The sequence below is a fragment of the Podarcis liolepis genome (assembly GCF_965112155.1).
Source record: "Podarcis liolepis genome assembly, chromosome: 1".
NCBI classification, from domain to species: Eukaryota; Metazoa; Chordata; class Lepidosauria; order Squamata; family Lacertidae; genus Podarcis; species Podarcis liolepis.
In genome coordinates this window covers 51208786-51226456 of record NC_139554.1, presented here as the reverse complement: position 1 = coordinate 51226456, position 17671 = coordinate 51208786, and the positions used below count along the sequence as shown (strand labels likewise).

Genomic DNA, 17671 nt, shown 5'->3' with positions numbered 1-17671 from the left:
TGACCTGATGTAAGGCCACTTTCCATGTCCTTGTGCAGTGAGGGATGCCACAATTTTGTTTTCCACTATTGATAACCTACATTGCCCTGGTGTGTAGGGCAATGGTATCTAGCATATGGTATCTAGCTTAATAGCAACTTGAAGCCAATGGTTTCTCCCCTCTTGCCCAGTGGGGTTGTACTGACAAAGCATGTATCAATAACTACTATAGTAGATAATTGTATTAAAGGTAAAGGTACCCCTTCCCGTTCGGGCCAGTCTTGCCAGACTCTAGGGTTGTGTGCTCATCTCACTCTATAGGCTGGGAGCCAGCGCTGTCCGCAGACACTTCCAGGTCACGTGGCTGCATCTGGCGAGCCAGCGCAGCACACGGAACGCTGTTTACCTTCCCGCTGGTAAGCGGTCCCTATTTATCTACTTGCACCTGGAGGTGCTTTCGAACTGCTAGGTTGGCAGGCGTTGGGACCAAACGACGGGAGCGCACCCCGCCGCGGGGATTCGAACCGCCGACCTTGCGATCAGCAAGTCCTAGGCGCTGAGTTTTTACCCACAGCGCCACCTGCGTCCCGCGATAATTGTATTAGATCTACTTATGTTTGCTACCTTACCAAAATTGCACAAAATTGCTAATTTTCTTTAGCTTTCTGTATTTTATCTGTGTTTGTTTTAATTTTTTGGAAGCCACATTGAGTCCTGGTTTTGGGGAAAGGTAGGGTATAAATAAATAAATAAATAAATAAATAAATAAATATAATTTTCTCCCTCCTCTGGTATAACTAGCCCATAAAATATAGTTATTTGTCTGTTTCCATCAAATGTTATACTCATAAATTAGATAAGCCCTTCATTACTGATCTGTTGCACAGGAGCATTTGTAAGAATGCCTTTCAGATTATACACTTCATTTACATATTCACACATTTACTTCTTTATTCTCAAAGGTGTTGAAAGGATATAGCAGTAATTAAAATAAATGAGGTTGTATTCAAGATTAGCAGTCCATGTTAAAAAAAAATAGTATTAGAATATATATTTTAAAATTATGAATTGAAAGTGTGTGTATTTTACTCAGTGGGAAAATAGTAGCTTTGGGAAAGTGGCATCTGGTGGGGACAAGGAATTAACTCCCTCATGTAGTGACAGTATAAACCAGGCCCCCAAAATTTGCATTTACTGTTTTGAAAAACACACAAAATCCAATTCTGGATCTTCCATTGCTTTGACCAGCTCCTCCCGCAATCTGGAGCCTATGGGTTGCCCTTTATGAATGCAAGAAAAGTTGTGAGAGAAAAATTTGGTTTGTCAGCAATGTTGCAAATATTTCTTAATATTTTTGCTGGCTATGTATACCATGTTGTTTTTCTGGTTGATTTAAATTACAGTTCCTTTTTGGATGGTGACTGCAAAACTGGCCTGATGAAAATGTATGATTATTTCTTTCTCATGATCAGTGAGTCAGTTTCTAATTATCAATATTTATATGCAGTTGGGTTCCCAACACATATTTTTAACTCTTGCCATCCAGTGTGTGTGTGTGTTGCACGCACTGTATGCATATACACATGCACAAATAGGCAACTCCCTATTTGTGTGTGATCAGCATGCACACAACTGGTGGTGTGCGCACCGTTTTCAGCATCTCCGCGCAGGCGGAGGAAGAGGAGTGTGGAAGGAGCGCATCGCCCCCGGCAGTGCTATCCCATCCCAGTGGGGTGCCATTGTGGTTGCCCCTGCAGCCAGCGCGCCACGCCCCCAGGACACACGCCACACCCGTGCGGGCAGCGTGCCATACCCCTGGAATGCACACCCTGCCCCTATGGGCAGTGCACCACTCCCCCGGGATGTGCACCAGGCCCACCCCCGCCTGCTCTCCGCCCCCCGGTGCTGGAGCATGAAGCTCTGCCACTGTATGTGCGTCCCACTTATGTGCACTGCCTCAAATCATAACCCCCACATAAATGGGGAGTTGCCTGTGCATGTGCATTTAGAGGCCAAATCTGCTGCAGTCTGAAGCAGTGTCCAGGTGGAGATTGGCAAAAATGCCTGGGAAAATCCAGATGTATGGCAACCAACGTCAATTTTTCTTGAGAAAAAGCTCAACAACTTTAGTGTCCGGGATTTTTACTTTTAGAAATATGGCAACCCTATGTTCATTAGATTTTGGGTGTTCAATAGTATCTGTATTATTATGTATTAAGGTTGAGGCAGAGTAGTATTAAAGGTAAAGGGACCCCTGACCATTAGGTCCAGTCGTGACCGACTCTGGGGTTGCGGCGCTCATCTCGCTTTATTGGCCAAGGGAGCTTCCGGGTCATGTGGCCAGCATGACTAAGCCACTTCTGGCGAACCAGAGCAGTGCACGGAAACGCCGTTTACTTTCCCACCGGAGTGGTACCTATTTATCTACTTGCACTTTGATGAGCTTTTGAACTGCTAGGTTGGCAGGAGCTGGGACTGAACAATGGGAGCTCACCCTGTCACAGGGATTCGAACCGCCAACCTTCTGATCGGCAAGTCCTAGGCTCTGTGGTTTAACCCACAGCACCACCCGGTCCCCGGGTAGTATTATCTGAGTAGTATTATCTGAGGCCTAATTGTCATGTAGTTGTCCTTTTAGAAAGGAAGTAGGGTTGGAATTTGCCATCTAAAATGACATGTTTAGGCTGTAACTTATACCTACTTACCCAGGAGTCAGCCCCACTGAACTCAACAGCACTCTGACTATATATTTATGGGATTGTTCTGTTAATAAGTCTGAAAACATTAAGTCATTGGTTAACTTAATTGGCTTCATTATGAATTAAAAACAGAGCTCCAGTCAACACCATCACTACCACCAGTTGTAGGTATACTACTATTGTTCCAATAGTATTTAACATTTCATTAGCAAAAGCAGCATGGTACATCATAAAACTCAGGAATAACATGGTACCACCCTAGAGGGATTAAAGCCTATATTAGAAAGTCAGGGATGGAGGACACTTATATTGGATTGACTTGAACAAAATTATGATGGGGTTGGTTTAGCCGCCTGAAACCAGCTAGGGGCACATGGCCTGAGGGATGTAATCAGCTTCTCTGCAATCTGTTTCTTTTCCAGTCTTTTAATAGGACAGGTTTATGAGTGACATATAGACCATATATGACTGCTGAATAATGCAGGAGTAATGGGAATTGGACCGCCAGCAGGATCGTCTGGGCCCAGTGTGTTATTTGTATCCATGCCTCTTTCTGGTGGTAACAATCATTGGTCTTGCGACAACCTCTCTCGTCCATGGGAGTTGGATGTCCATAACTGGTTTATCTATTATCCCCTTTGTTTGTGGTCATGGCTGAGAAATGAGGGTCCCTAACATGGCTCTTCTGCCAAGCCCTCTTGGCCCTTCCAATCTTTTGCTTTTGAAAATTGAAACTCTCTTGTTGTTGGTTGGTTGGGGAGGTCTGAGGTAACATGCCTCCCGCCCCCCCGGTGTTTATTTCACATGCATTTAAAATGCCCTGAAGTGGGCTACTGTGTGGAAAATCGGGGGTGGGGGCAGGGGAAGAATGGAATGGAGTATTGTGGGAAAGGGCATGGCTGGAAACTTAAACACTACTCGACGTCACAACATTTTGCCGCAGGGCTCACTTGTTTCCTAATTTTATCAGGTCTTTAAGTACATCCTAGCAGACCCTTCTAGCTTGGCACAGGGCTCCCTGTTTTGACCTTGGAAACCTGTGCTTGGGTTTCAAACTTGAAAGGAGTCTTCAAATGTAAGGTTAATCTTCCATGCTATGTTTACTTACAGATTGCTGTGAACTTTCTCATCATATTATTGTACTTGCTGCTTTAACCTTTCTATTGTCAGCTGTAGACTTTGTTGAATCTTGCCAGAATGCTCCTATTCATTCGTTGTTTTCATTAATGCCGCGACTAAGACGGCACCTCTCACATGTTGCTTCAGACACAGTCACCTTTTGTGCTTTATTTTGGTTTCTTAACCGGTGGTCACTAGTCCTTTCATTGGTTTTATGCCCCTGATGTGGTGAGCCATGGAATTTATCTCTTTCTGAGTTTTTAAACCCACATTGAACTAACCTACTTTGTCTTTTGGGACAGTGAATGACAATGCATTAATATTAACCAAGAAGTTTTTTTTAAGTTTCCAGAATTGTAGAGTTGGAAGGGATCCCAAGGGTCATCTAATCCAACCCCCTGCAATGCAGGAATCTCAGCTAGAGCATCCGTGATAGATGGCCATCCAACCTCTGCTTAAAAACCTCCAATGAAGGAGAGTCCACCACCTTCCAAGGGAGTCCATGCTGCTGTCAAACAGCTGTTACCGTCAGAAACTTCTTCCTGACATTTAGTCGGAATCTCCTTTCCTGTAACTTGAATCCATTGGTTCATGTCCTACTCTCCAGATCAGGAGAAAACAAGCTTGCTCTACGCATTGAACAACTGGGTTCTGTCATCACTGATTGGGGTACCACAGTTTGGGTGACCTGGCTACTGTGTTGTTTTTGTCACCACCAGGCATTTCACTTGCCAATTTTCTGGCTCCGGGGAACAAGGGAGTTTTAAATGCCAGTTGCTAGTATCTGGCAACACAGAAGTTACCTTGTTTTCCTGACCTTGGGTCTGGCAGAATGGCCACGCTGAAGCTGAAGTAGCACTTGGGAGGGGAGGACCTGAAGGATAAAGCTCTCAAAGACTGCTAATCAGGATGGCTGTGTACTACTACTTCCAGAATCAGAGACGGCATGCAAGGGATCAGGAGTGGAAGAAGGCTATTGTTATCATGCTTACAGGCTGACAGGTTTCTTACAGGCTGGCAGCTGTGAGAATCCAGGATGCTGTATTACATAGGCCTTTGGTCTGATCCAGCAGGGCCCTTCATAGGAAACTATGGTGAACAGAGCGAGGGAAAGAGCTCTGGAGCTGGACATACAAAAAGGGGAGAATTGAGATGGACAAGGCCTTTGGCTGTTAAACCAGCTTCCACCGAGCTAGGATGGAAGTCCACCCAGTTCTCTGGTTTCTAACAGAAGCCCTAATTCAGCCTTTTCCAACCTGGTGCCCTCCAGATGTTTCGGACTACAACTCCCATCAGCCCCGGGCTGTTTACACTGAGCATAACTGGTATCGCACTGCATTGAGATTGTGAGTTCATATCAGTTTAGGGCCATTCTCAGTTCATTATCAAGTTAATACATAGGTGCTTTTTTCTTTTGCTCCATTTTCTTTTGTTTAAAAGCAGCAAATACTATGTTCACAGTGGATGAAAAAGTCTGTTCATTGAAAAGGGCCATATGCATTTAATTCTGCCTGAGCACCCCTCCCCACCTCCAAAAAAACTGGAATTAAAAGACTAGCCAGGAATCCTTACCAGTTTCCAGTTCTGCTGGATTCCTTAGTGCAGCGGGAAGCTCTCCCAGCTGCTGTGAGAGGTACACAGATGTCTCTGGAGAGCTGATGCCAGCCCAGCACTGTGGCCTACATAGAAAGTGTCACACTTCCCATTTTATCAGCTGCAAACAGTTAGCTGATCCATAGCATATTTTGAGTTATAGTTAGCTAGTTAATTAGTTTAGCAGTGAAGAGTGAGAGTGCTGGAAATGTCTTGTGCGTCTTGAAACTCATTCAGTTCAGGCTTATCTTTGCAGGGGAGGGGTTTGTTATTGTTTTGTTTTTTTGTTTTTCTTACGTATTTTGTGTTTTTATCTTGTATTTTAATGTTGTGAACCGCCCTGAGATCTGTAGATGAAGGGTGCTATACAAATTTAATAAATAATAAAAATAACCATCAACTATCAGGGGACAGTCTAATCTATGATTCAAATGGCTGGTGGCTGCTGGTGGCAGAAAAGTAAGAAAACGCCTTGCAAGTGTTTTAAAAACCAATTTAAAGGAAAGTTATAAGGAAGAAAGTATGTGAAAATATTTGCAGAGTAAACTTATTAAACACTCATCAGCGGGTGGGGGCATAGGCATGTTTCTAACATGAGCTGCAGATGTTAACAATATCATTGCATGTGCTGGAGAACTGCCTTGCATTTTGATGCCTAAGAGTGCACAAATTCTGGCTGGAAATTGCCTTCTCTTAGAAGCATTCTTAGCTAAAGCATCTTCTTTGAGTAGAAAAATGTCCAACTGGAAATGCCTTTTCTTGAACGTTAACATTCTGAATTTTAATGTGGGCTGAAAGTGCTGTCTCTACAGGCAATCTATAAAACCATACAGGTTTTAATGACTCTCTCACAAGTGTATGAATGGATATATGGTACACCTTCCTACACTATGGAAGGAGGATGAAATGATGTAGTCATAGAAAGATTAGAGCAGCCCAAGGGTGGAGAGTGCATCCCGGTTTCTCCATAGCAAGTAGTATACTTTGCTATCGTCCTCTCTTTGACTTGCCCTTGAATCTGTGTGGGGAAGTGAGATCAGTTGGCTTTTCCCCCTCTTGCCCTTTTCCCTGAGCTTGCCAGGGATACAGGGACCAGATTCTGTACTGCCATGCTTCCAGTGACATGACCATCAGAAGAAAATGAAAACCCTGCTGGATTAGGCTAATGGAAACATCTAGCCTAGGATCGTGTTTCCCACAATAACCAAACAATTGTCTCTAGAAATCCCACAGATGGGACATGAAGGCAGTGACCCTCTCCTGCTCTTGCTCTTCAGCATCTTGCATGGAGGTTGCATGTAGCCATTGTGGCTAGTAGCCATTGAGACTCCTCCATGGATTTATCTCGATCCCTTTTGAAGCCATCTATACCAGTGGCCATTACCGCATCTTGTGGCAGCAACTTTCATAAATTATCTACATGCTGCGAGAAGGCCTAAGAAAAGAGAGGAAAGAGCAGAAGAAGGAATCATAGAATAATAGAATCTTGTCAAGGACCCAAGGGGTAGTCCAACCCCCTGCAATGCAGGAATCTCAGCTAAAGCATCCATGACAGATGGCCATCCAACCTCTGCTTAAAAACATCCAAGGAAGGAGATTAACATGTATGTGCCATTTGATTGCTTACTGGTGGTTGGGATATAGAAGCCAAGCTATACCCTTGGTTGTTGTTGTTTTTTTAATCATTGAAATCCACCAAAGTTTTCAGAGATTTGCAGCATGCTGAACTGATCTGGTACTCATGATACCATGAGTGCCAATGCTTCCACTAGGATTTTGAACCATGATTCAATTTGCAATGCCAATAGGTTCACCTTGTTGGTTCAAGATGTCAAAATTCACTGGCAAAAAGTCAAGTTTGGTTGACGTCATTGTATTGTTTTATAATGTTTGAGTGAATTAGCTCAAGACGATGATTGTTGAGTAAGCAAGAACTGTAACTGGGTAAAACTGGTACTGGGTAGAATAGATCTTGCACAGGAAATCACTTTCATTTGATATTGATGTGGGGTAGAGGAGGGATTCACCCCTCTTGTATGTTCAGTTGAACACAGTATGCATGTGTCAGTTTTGTGTGTGACTTCATCTTCAGGGAGATGGTTGTGACAGTTCCCTTTGTAAGCAGGTAAGCAGCAGTGGTTACTGATTCTTTAGACTTTAGAGTTTGCTTTCCCTATAATCTCTAAGCAAACAAGCAACCGTCTTTCTGCTGATCATCTTCGCTATGCTCCATGCGGCAAGAGAGTGAGTCTGATAGAAGGAGTTACAGCCACAAGGCTCTTACTTAGGTGCCTATTCTTTGCTTCTATTATCATGACAACTTCCTTCTTGAAGCTCTGGCCTTGGTCCTGAGAGCAACCACAGATAGTTGGCATTTCAATCCTTCTGGGTCTTGGGAGAAATGGATGGATAAGAAATCTACAGCTCCGTCCTAAGCATTTTTACTCAGAAGTATGTCACACAGAGTTCAATGGGATTTACTCTCAAAGTAATAGTGCATGGAATTGCAGCCTAATATACTTGATTCTCTTTGGAAAGCTCCTTTTCGATGTAATGGCACAGGTCATAGTCTTGGATTCCCATGAATAGTCCGAGATACCTACATATATTGTTACAGATCTGGAGTACAGAGTGTGGGGGTGCAAGGGCACCCATAATTGCTAGAGTCAGTGAACATTAGAAGTTAATAAAGGGGTGGAATTTAGTGGGGTTTTGTAGGATGAAGGGAATATGCCAGATGCTAGCTTTAAAATGCATGCCGAAACAGTTCTCCTGTTCAGGAGATCACTGATAGCGATGCCATTAAGAACACAAGGAGAATTAAGTGCCGGTCCATTAAAGAGCAATTGACCAGGCAGGTGCTGTCCTTCCCCCCCAGCTGTGTCTTAGTTAGCAGAAGAAATAGCACAGTTGGGAGAAGGAGGTTACAGGAGGCATGATGTCACACAGGAAAATTGTTTCCTTTTAAAAAACAGGTCTGAAGAAGGGGGGCGAGCAGGCAGAAGGTGAGGTGGGTTTTTTTGGCAAGGTGTTCTGGGAACAAGAAGGAGGAAGTGGGGGAGAGCTCCATTCAATGCTGGCTAGAGGAGGTTGCACTGAGAAACCAGAGGCCATGACTGACTGCTGATTTGGACCCAAGCTTACTGAAGCTATGGGAGGAGCCATGAGGGGCACTCTTGCAGCATAATGTTCTGTGCCCCCTCCAATTTTTAGGTATAAATTTGTGTAAAATAAATCATATTTCTCAAAGACACCTGTCTCCACTGTGCCTCAGTTTCCCAATGGAAACACGACCCTGAGTGTCTGCCTGGAACCCCCCAGAATCTTGCTACCACTTGGCAAGAAGGAGAAACACACACAGTGGAAATGGTATTAACTATGGACTAAGGCAGAGGCTTTTAAACTGTGGCCGCCAGCCTTGCACCCATAAATCTTCACATAGTCACAGTTGGACCCAAGGGAGTAGTAGCAAAATGTGTCTGTTGCCTTGCTCATTTCTAACACTGCACTTCACTGAACCACAACTGAGAGAACCAAGTTGCTCTTTGGAATGTCCTTTCAGCGCTGTTGCTAGAACTTGGGATGTGTCGAGTCCAGCAGCAGGAATCAAATCTAGAACATAAACTTTGTGTCACAAAGCATGATAAGAGTGCTGAATTTTAATACACAGAAGCAGAGCTACAAGGAGGAGGTTTTGTACCCAGGGCAAACCCCTGGATTTCTAGTTTGTTGATGGTGCTATTATGGCAAGACATCAGTTCCATGTCACACGTTCCCTCTATGTGGCTGTGCTATATTTTAGTTAAGGGAGCTGTATTTTAGTTAAGAAAAGGGAATGGTGATTCTATCAGGGAGCTGTCCCATCAAGAAATAGTACCAAAAGCCTATGCTTTAAGTAGGTTCTAGGTGGCTCCAGTGAAGCCTGCCTTTCATAGTATGGAACATGTTATGTATTTGGTGGTCTGTGTTTGCCTGAGCTGAAGTCTGGACTAAGGATTCTGAGCCCCAGTGTTTTTATTTGATACATGATATCCAATCACAGAACATTTCAGGATTTGGGCCTCTGCCATTGGCCCTTAAACTCTGAGTCATGATTCGCAGCTTGGAAGTTTAGACAGCCAATCACGTTGGGAGTGGGAGTGGCCCAGGCCTTCAGAAATGTATATAAGCAGTTGCTTTACCCCTGTGTCCAGTTCTGTTAGTTCAATAAAAGTTCTTGCTGTTATCACTGTGTCTTGCCTCGTGGGAACCCACCTATACCTCAGAACACAAATTCCTTTTGACTTCAGCGGGCTCGGATATGGCAAATGAGGAATTGTCCTTGCTGTGGTCATTGCCTCAGGACACAGGCCTTGCAGGCCCCAGACCAGTGTTCACTCACACAGACACCTCAGTGACTTGATCCACTCCACTCCATGTGTTTCTGAGGGAAGGGTAAGCAAGAAAAGAAAGGGACTAGTTCAAAAAGAGAGCGACTAGGGAAGAAAGAGAGAACAGAGCTGGAGGACTAGGGAAGAAAGAGAGAACAGAGCTGGAGGACTAGGGAAGAAAGAGAGAACAGAGCTGGAGATGCATGCAGCACACTTCTGAGTCATCTGGACCTCCTGGCACAGCTTCAGCTGGACAAGCTTATGGGTTGATCCATGGCATGATGTAATCCCCCCAGTCCAGCTCTGATTTTCCCTCTACCCCTCCTCTTGCCTTGGGATGGCCCTGCATCTGGTGCATGTTGGGGGAGCGGGTGTTTTGATTTCCTGCTGAGATATGTGGAGATTTGCTGGCTCTTCCTTAGTAGCTGCTTATGTTTTGTATCACTTCAGTGAAAGGATGCTCTCCAGCCAGGATGCAGAACAGCTGGACATGGCTTGGTCAGGCTTCAAGCCAGCTGCTTGTACAGTGTGCAAACTGTGGTTTCTCCTCTAAAGTACAGATACACAGATAGTCTGTTTCCATCTAATTCCTGCTGGAAGAGGCGTGTGACCTTTTCTTATCTGCCAGTAAGATGGCAATATTCTCCCACATGCACACACATATTGAGAAGGATCCCTGTCTTTGCATCGCCTGGAAAATCTGCACCTTGTGCATGCTTGTGTAGCTCACATCTTCATCTGGACTAGGAGTAAAGGACTGTCAACCTAGAACAGGAGGAGAAACTTTTCTATTGGCAGAGTTGGGGGTGACTAATAATAATAATAATAATAATAATAATAATAATAATACCACCCCACCCATCTGCCTGGGTTTCCCCAGCCACTCTGGGTGGCTTACAGCCTATATAAAACATCAAACATAAAAAACTTCCTGTTATAGGGCTGCCTTCAGATGTCTTCTAAACGTTATGTAGTTCTTTATCTCCTTGACATCTGAAGGGAGGGCGTTCCACAGGGAGGGTGCCAAAACCAAGAAGGCCTTCTCTGTAGAGAATACCAAGAAGGTATTCTCTGATAGAATAACCAGAGTTTGCACAGAATGACCCTTTTCTTTGGCTTTCCCTGGTATTCTATAAATCAGCAGAGGAATGGTGAGCCTCTTGCCCCACCAGCCAATAGTGAGGAACGGGGTGGTAGTCCCAGAATATACAGTCAGATACAAGCCAACAAGCCCTTAGAAAGGCCTCTTTAAGAATCCTTCTGGCTAAAACATGTTTCTGCTGAACATGAGCCAGGGCCTTTGAGTCATTGCTTTGGTTACACAGCCTGGTCCTTCCATAGCTAGGCCAGAGAGAGTGGGAAGAACCACACCTGTAAGTAAAAGAGCCAGGAATAGTAACGATAATAATAGCAAGTCTGAAACTCCAAAATGTAATCTCAGGAAAATTCAGAAGCAAGTTAGAAGAGATGGGGAGGACATTCTAATGCAGCTCCTCCAAGTGTCCACATTTTTCAGGGGCAGTCCTAGATTCACAGAAGCCACCCCAGTTTCTGATTTGATCCTGGAATGTCCCACTTTTCCTTAGGACGTCCCTATTTCCATTGGAGAAATGTTGGTGTGTATGGAGTTATGTGATGTCCCAAGCCAAGGAGATAAGTAGCTATATAACTTTTAGAAGACATCTGAAGGCAGCCCTGTATAGGGAAGATTTTTTAAAATGTTTAATGTTTTATTATGTTGGAAACTGTCCAGGGTGCCTGCGGCAACCCAGTTGAATGGATGGGGTATTAGTAGTAGTGGTAGTAGTAGTAGTAATAGTAATAATAATAATAATAATAATAATAATAATAATAATAATAATAATAGGATGTCCCTATTTTCACCGGACAAATGCTGGAGGGTATGTGAATGAGACCAAGAGTCAAACCTCACAAAACTGGTGTGTCAACTACTCCTTGGAGATAACTTTCCATCTAGGTCTTGATCAAAGCAATAGCTCCTATTGTCCATGTCAGACCATTTCCAAAACTCCATTCATGCCCTGCAGAGAACAACCCTAAGATAAGCAGTCAATTGAAAGGACGTGGGTAGCGCTGTGGTTTAAACCACTGAGCCTCTTGGGCTTGCTGATCAGAAGGTCAGTGGTTTGAATCCCCGCAATGAGGTGAGCTCCCTTTGCTCAGTCCCAGCTCCTGCAAACCTAGCAGTTCGAAAGCACACCAGTGCAAGTAGATAAATAGATACTGCTGCGACGGGAAGGTAAATGGTGTTTCTGTGCGCTCTGGTTTCCGTCACGGTGTTCCGTTGCGCCAGAAGCAGTTTAGTCATGCTGGCCACATGACCTGGAAACCTGTCTGTGGACAAATGCCTGCTCCCTCGGCCTGAAAGCAAGATGAACGTTGCAACTCCATAGTCACCTTTGACTGGACTTCACCATCCGGGGTTCTTTGCCTTTACCTTTACCTGAAGCAAAACATCAGAAGAATGCAGACATCTTTTGGAACATCAGAGAAAAGGAAAGATGCAGGAGCATTGATTGGATGTGGGGCAAAACAGAAGAGCATTGAGGTAATCCTGTGCATGCTTACTTGGGAGAGTAAGCCCCATTAAACACAGTGGCACTTACTTAGCAGTAGACACAGATGGAGCTAGGTCCAGAAGGAAACAACAAAACTGTTGATAGGCCTGGGGTGACCAGTAGCAGGCTTGAGGGAGAGACCAGACTCAAGTTCTGGCTATGGGTTGTGGAAGGTCAGCATTGTGGACCCATAGAACTTGGTCCAACTTTTGTTTATGTTGTATAAGTACTGTATAATAGGGGGACAAAATGGCTTGAATATTCATATAGGTGTGCAGACTCGAATACTGTTGCATGCAGACAGTTAACATTTTTCCAGGGACACAAATGGATCTTTGGCTTCATTTCAGAGGTTGTATGCTCTGTGTGTGTGTGTGTGTTAAATTAACCAAGGACTATTTGATTTCAAGCTCTTGTGTTTGTGACAATTTTCTGACAATTTATAATGAAATGGGTTTGTTTTGTAAAGAAAAAAGTCAAGAAAGTGTTTCTGCAGTTCTCATTGAATGATGCTATAAGAGTATTAAAAAAAGAACAACACAAAAACATATACCTGTTGATATATGTGCTTTTCTCTGTCAAGAGTGGCCTGGTGGAACTGCTATTTACACTTGATCGTGTTGAGAAATATTGAAACAGAAATAGGTGGCTTGTAAAAGTAACACCCCCAGCTGAATATAGGGGATTCTGATCTGAATTCTTTTCTTGTTGAATTTGTTGACAGTAACAGAGCTGGCTAATAAAGCGAGATGAGTGCTGCAACCCCAGAGTTGGTCACGACTGGACCTAATGGTCAGGGGTCCCTTTACCTTTACCTTTACCTTTACCTTTACCTTTAACAGAGCTGGCTACAATAGCTTCCCACCCCATCCCTCTACTGACTGCAGGTTTTCAAAATATTTTTCCTGCTGAACTTCATTTTGGTTGAGCCCACACTCAACAGCAGACCTGCCTTCAGGCTTCATGCCTTCTTTGGCACAAAGAAGAACCTTCACTTTTCCTGGTTTCTTCACTTCTTATTGTTCAACTTGAATATGATGGCAAAAAATGTCATTTTTTAAAGCTAAGAGTTAAACGTTAATCACCTCTCTGATTGCAGGGCACAGGCTTTCCATCGGTTACTGGCATCAGGTCAGAATTCTACATTCTGAGTGAAAGGGCTTGGAAAACACCCGTGATGCCTGAAGGCATAGAGGTACACCTTCTGCCAACAAGCTGCCAGAGAGCTCCTTGCCTGCCATGGTGCCTAGACATATCACATCACTGAAACCATGAGCAGTCTAGCAGCTGGTGAGATCCTGCCCAGACTGCTAATTACATCACCATCCTGCTGAAAGCAACTCTTTTGTAGTCCTGAAGATTTTTCCAGCTTGGCTTTAAGATGATTTAGATGAAAAGGGATTTTGCATCTGGGGTAATCGTATACAGTAGGTCTTCCTTATCTTTGGACATTTTGAGAAATCAGCACTATCCCTTTCATAAAGAAGCAAAGAAAGGTCGCCGTCAGTTGTGTCACCTGATCGGCTGCAATCTTGTTTTGCTTTTCACAAGTGTGATCTTTGGGGCCCTAGCACCTACACAATGTGGGGAATTGTTCTTGGCTTTGTCCTACAGGTTATTGAAGAATCCCACAGAAGATCACTCAGTATTCTTTCTTATGGATTTAGTATTGGGGATCAGTAAGGAAGAAGCCATTTTGGATCATTTTGACTGGGTGTAGGAACATCCTAAGAGGATGGAAATCAGAATGAAAGCTCACATGGAGTGGCCTCAGAATTAACAGAAAGCTCAGTGTGATAAAAGAATAAGGGCAGAACCTCTGATGCTGGAAGACAAATTTTGGCAAACTGTACAAAAGGGGGCCCTAGCATTCTTTATCAACATAGGATTCAGCTAGTGGTAAATGAGCAAATAATTATCCTAGTCTGCAAAAAATAGAGCACCATTTTGGGTGGAAGTAGAAGCCTTTGAATTGAGCCACAGTTCTAATGTTAGTGAGGTGATACAACCTGGGTTGGAGCCTATGCTGCTGGCAGTGGTGGTTTAAATTTAGAGCAATAGGACTTGGCTCCAAAATGATGTGATGTTTGGCAGGTTTTAGAAGGAAAAAGAAGAGACCAGAAACAGGTTTTGAGCCATTCCAAGAGAGTTCCATGCCAACTCAGGGGAGTTACCCCTAAGAGCTACTGCCCAGAAGAAATTAGCATGAGCACACAGTATTGTGGAATTTGTATACATAAGTGGCTTCATGTGTGAGAATCTTAAGCTGTACATGTATGATTCCAGCACAGGCGCTTCAAAATCCAAAGGGCCAAATTGCAAGGCCAAAGACAGGCCAGTGGTTGGGCTCCGGAGCAGGCAGGTGGTTCTGGAAGAGGCAGACAAATTTCTAGGTGAGGTTAAGGCAAGTCAGTTTAGCAACTTCTCTTAATGGTAAGCTTATCAGTCTGAGTTCTTAGGATTCTATATGGAAGGTCAGGTGAGTCCTGATTGGCTTGTCAGATCAGCTGATTGGCTTCCTGTTGATTGGACTCAATTGGCCCCTTTGATGTATTAAACAACACTGCTCCAGAATCATTTTGGAATATTTTATGCATCCACTGCTAACACGTCCTTTTATATCAATGGATAGCGTGCTGTATGATTGACAACATGTTCCACCAGGTTATATGCCTACTTACTTTTTCTTTTAATACTAAGCATTCCAATTCCACAGCCTTGGCTTGGAATTTTGGAATTAGCATAAAGATTGGCTTGGCTTCTGGAATTAGTACAGGAATTCTTATAGTAAGGCACTGGGATGTGTGTCGCAAACTTGGGCCTCCCCTCCATAACTTTACTTATTCTGCTAGCATTCAGAACTTTGCAGACCCCTCATAGAAGGGTCATCAAATTACAAATTGTAATTCGTTGAGCACTCTGAACTAATTACAATTCTCAGGATTCTTTGGGGGAGACCACATCTGTTAAAGTGCTTTAAATGGGTGGTGTATATGTATCCCAGGAATAAGCCCAGGGCAGGTGTAGGGAACCTTTGGCCCACCAGATGAGCTGAACTACAACTCCCATCATCCTTGGCCATTGGCCATGCTTACTGGGTTTGATGGGAATGGTAGTTCAGCAGCATCTGGAAGGCTAATACTTCCCCACATCTAAGCTAGGGTTAAGGACCATCGTGAATACTAACTCTTCCACAGAATTATTGTGAACAGGAATCCTAAGCTCCAAAAGTAATCTTAATGGTGGGGGCATATTGTTGCTCCCTTCCCAACCGTGATGATGATATTGAAAAAGAAATTGGGAAAATAGCCAAAGGAGAAGCATTGACTGATAACAACTAGTCATAGAGCCAACTAGAGGGGAAGTGGTCCTTCGATTATTTTATGTATTATTAAATTGTTAAACTAAATTTAGGCTGCTCCCCTAATCCCACTTACCTGGGAATATGCCCCATTGAATGCAATTGGACTTCTGAGAAGACATGGTTAGGATCGTATCAATCTTGAATGGTCTCCAGGTGTGATATGGCGGGAAACCTCTTGGGTATTTAGTATATATGGAAGTGGAAAGTTGTTCAAAAAGTCCAAAAGAATCACATTTAATTTCAACAGAGGAAATTTATCAAATAAAGTAAAATAATGAGCAAATCTTTTTAAGGGAATGTAAAAGCAGGGGTGGGGGGAGAGCAGGGTCTAGTCTCTTCAGGAAGCTTGGATGCTATTGAAAACAACTATAATAGAAACTGAGGTAAAATAAATACCACAGACTAGGAAAGGTACGGAGAAACCCAAGAGGATGTCTGCATGGTTAACAGGCAAAGTTGAGCTGTTAAAAGCACAAGATATTTATTTTAAAAGCTGAAGTCTTGCCATGTGAAGCAAATAAAAAGAAGCATCTACTCTGGCAAAAACAAATGTAAGTTGAGAATAAGGTAAAAAGAACTTGAGGGGCAGATTGTAATAACTTTAACACAAACACTAAAATTTTATTTGAATATATCAGAAGCAGGAAAATAGCCAGGGAGGACAAAGCAATGAAAGAATCCTCATGGGAGGGGAGAGACAGTAGAAAAGTAACAACTTCTTCTTCTTCTTCTTCTTCTTCTTCTTCTTCTTCTTCTTCTTCTTCTTCTTCTTCTTCTTCATTGTTTTTACTTCAGAAGGTATTGGACTGATACCACCTAAATCAGATTTTTCTCAGAGAAGACAAAGTCCTCTCTCAAACAGAGGTAAAAGGGGAAGAAATATTTCTAGGCCTAATTACCAAATTTTATAAAGTCGCTGGGTAGAATTCAACATTGTGGTAATACGATCGTTCTATCAATGCAAGGATTTCTGCTTGCCAAATGGAACAATCTCCTGTGCTCCCGACCCTCCAGCGCAGATTTAGGGAAGGTGTCTGCATACCCCCCCCCCCCGGTGTCCCGATTTTCCAAGGACAATCCTAGAATTACAAAAGCCATCCCAGCTTCTGATTCAGTCTCAGCATGTCCCTATTTCCTCTACCAGTGCTGCCACCACCAAGCTTGGGGAGGAAGATGAGCTGGTGCTTGTTCCAAGTGAGTTCTCCAGAACTCTCCCTCAGGCAAGATGGTACACAAAAGAAGTAAAGCAAACAAAATGGTGAACCAAAAAGTAGAAAAAATGAGCTGAATATTATAGCCATGAGGTCTGACTAAAAATTGAGTCTAAGGTCCTGTGCACATTTGAGCATTATTTAGCTGTTAATTCATAATTTCCCCCATTCAAGTAAGACTAGAGGAGTCCATACCTACACACCTTTGAATGTGTATGTGAACAACAATTTCCCCATTCATACCAGTAGATATTCCCTTTTGTGTTTGCACCTTTCTAATCTGTTGATTCTATTATGTTGATTAAGTACTGATAGGCAATGTGTGCAGTTAGCTTTGTGTGTACCTTGTTGTTTTCGTTTTAAAAAAACTCCTTATGGAGGAAGTGCATAAAAGCATACAGTCAGGCAATTTGCTAGTGCTGTTTTCTGGTTTTGTGAAAATCTGAAAGCTCAAAAGAAAAGAAAACACCTTTGTTCAGGAGTGTGCTGGAAATAGTTGCAAACCCTGCCAGAAAAGAAATCAAAGCATTGAGGAAATAGTGGGCATGGAGAGGGGAATAGCAGAAAGTAATGATTGATTCACCCATCCCAAAACACCTCCCAAAAAATAGTCTGCCACCCTGAGTGAAGTGGTTTAGAACCTGATTTACCCCAATTTATTGAATTATCCCAAATTTGTGGGAGGAAATCATTGAGATTGGTGTTGTTTGAAGGTCATGTTATTTCATATGGACTATGCAAATTAAGTAAGACCTCA

At 43.3% G+C, this 17671-nt stretch overlaps 1 protein-coding gene and 1 long non-coding RNA gene across 3 annotated transcripts in view; both read left to right on the top strand.

Annotated features, from left to right (window-relative positions):
- The window catches only part of CREB3L1 (cAMP responsive element binding protein 3 like 1), an 81404-nt gene that overhangs the window by 3223 nt on the left and 60510 nt on the right, over nucleotides 1-17671 (top strand). The gene's annotated exons all lie outside the window — the stretch shown is intronic.
- Nucleotides 585-5884, top strand: LOC310705010. Its single transcript, XR_014525157.1, has 2 exons — nucleotides 585-2212; nucleotides 2578-5884. It is a non-coding gene; the product is annotated as an uncharacterized lncRNA (long non-coding RNA).